This window comes from Octopus sinensis, linkage group LG1 (assembly GCF_006345805.1).
Source record: "Octopus sinensis linkage group LG1, ASM634580v1, whole genome shotgun sequence".
NCBI lineage: Eukaryota > Metazoa > Mollusca > Cephalopoda > Octopoda > Octopodidae > Octopus > Octopus sinensis.
This window is the reverse complement of record NC_042997.1, coordinates 26,125,464-26,127,963: the sequence shown is the minus strand read 5'-3', so window position 1 is coordinate 26,127,963 and position 2,500 is coordinate 26,125,464.

The window sequence follows — 2,500 nt, the reverse complement described above, 5'->3', positions numbered from 1 at the left end:
TTGAAAGCATAAATGCAGCTAGAGGCAGTGGTCGTGCGTATTGTCTTGGACCGCTCTGAATATATCCACATTGCAATATCACATCCGTAGCCAAATGGGAGCGTAAGATGTTAAGATCTATTGAGTCTAAATGACAAATTCGTTCGTTTCAATCCGATGTCATTTGAATTAAGACAAAAAAAAAATAATAATTTTACCGTTGCGTTTTATGGCTTTTACAGTACTATAGTTCCTGTACAACTTCTGTTTATTGGTTTTGAATTTTGAATAAATTTTATCTCTTTTCAGACATAAGATGTTTGAGTATCAAGAAGGAAAAACGAGTACTTTTGACGCTTGCTTTTCTTCACTCCCATTCAATATTCCAAAGATGTTAAAGCCACTCGACATGTTTGTGGTGGGTACAAAAATGTTACTACCTCTGAAAAAACTCCACAGAAATGATTTTCACGCTTCAAGGCGGAAAACGTCGACTCCAGATATTTTGTATCCCGGCCACACTGTTCAGTTCAATGAGGATTGATTGAACAAGTACATGGAAGAGGATCGCGCCAATTCTCGATGTAATTCCATCAACAGATGGGATGCTCTCATGATAGGGTCATCCCTTACTTTCATTCGATTGATAGGATTCAGAAAATCAACGCATGGGTGTCACACGCTCTGAACAAAAGAGACAGACTCCATCGGTCCGCTACCACCTTCATCGCTACTTTGCTTGTTCGACACTATTCTACTTATAAACAGAGGGATTGTCTTATCGCATCATCACTAGTGATGCTAAATAGTATTTACGTTAAAATGAAGCAGGGAAAGAATGGCTGTGTCCCGATGGTCAAACAACAGTGCGAGCCAAGCCAAAGATGCATCCTCATAAGACAATGATCTGTGTTTGGTGGGACTGGTAAGGGTTAATCCAATACAATATGCTTCAAAGCAACCTCTTAGTCAATCCGCTCAACCAAAGCACCCGCTCAACGAGAGAAACCAGCTAAAACTACCCGACCGGTGACACGGCGTATTTTTTCAACTCGCCAGCGCTTGCTCCCACGTCGCTAATTTGACCGTAAATTCTATTCAAGACAACGATTGTGAAGTTCTACTGCACCTACCGTATTCACCTGACAAAGCACCTTCAGATAATTACCTTTCTCAGTCGCTCTCACGCAGTCAGAAGGGTATTTCCTTCAACAGTGAAATGGAACTAAACAAATGGATCGATGAATTCTTCGAGCGATTTCTGGCGTCGAGCCATTTACAAGCTAATTCACTGATTTATTAAAATCACAAGGTCTAGATGATGGGGGCGCGATGTAGTAATAAAGCTACAGCATACGAGTAGTAGCCGATTCTAAACAGCATTTTGCTGAAATCTTCAGAGACAATAGTGCGATTGAAAGGTAGTCGACATTTGTATCTAACTCGGAAACTTGCTGCAAAACAATACATGTGAGTTGTTACGAAAACTGATAACAGCAATTGAGAATCAAGCAACTGTGACAACTTGTACGAAAGGCATATCGGTCGGTTTGTGTGGTCTGCCATCTGACAGTTATTAACATATGGCAGAATTGCTCACCAATGCTTTGGCAGACGTCTGCTGCAACTGGCCGCACAACGCGTTTCACCATAATGAAACGAGAAGTGAAAGCACTTCTATAAAATGCTGCCTGCAAAGGAAACATAATCGGTAATTTTCAGCCCATAACTTTGCTAAATATAGAGTTTAGATTTGGGCTCAGTTGCTAGCCGTCGGTCATTTAATTGATAATGCACAAAAATATGTTCAATCGAAACCATATCTACGACTAACAACCTTCAACCTTCACCACATCTGATGTATCATAGATGGAGTACATAAAACATTAGGTTCAGTGCTTTCTAATCAATTTTAATTACTCGTAGTCTTTCGATATGGTCATCTAAAAGTTATTTGGCGGCTTTCTCATAACGGTCTATTTCGGTTATGCTTCAAAGGCTGGATCGCAGCGGCGTAAGGTGTCATATTTCCACTCATCAGGCACTCGGTCTGCTATGGGTGTTCTCTCTTTTTGCCTCCACAAAAATAATTCCATAGCAGCTGTGGTGTGACAACAGACTTTTTTGACGGTGAAGAAGTGTGATCTTCGTCTGTAAATCTCAAGTAAAGACCAAGAGTGGTTGCCTGGAATCTGCTACGTTGTCAGGCGTTTAGCGCTGTCTTATAAGGGTAATGTGGTAGACGGAAGATCTACATAAGCAAATCTCAAGACTACAAAACAGTGATTACGTCTCCGGGGAAGATCTGGGCATCTAACAAAATGAACTGAATGATCAGTTTAGGAGAAGGAGAAGCTTTGGGTCGATTCCAGAAATGTTTGTACTACTGAAGGTCCAAAGTTTTTAGAGATAAGCTGTACTACCGAAGGTCCAAGTTTTTAAAGATAAACTCTACAAGCACGAGAGGACATCAGATGAACTTGTCCGAGATAGGTGCAGTGCGATGAAACCGTTCTGCAAG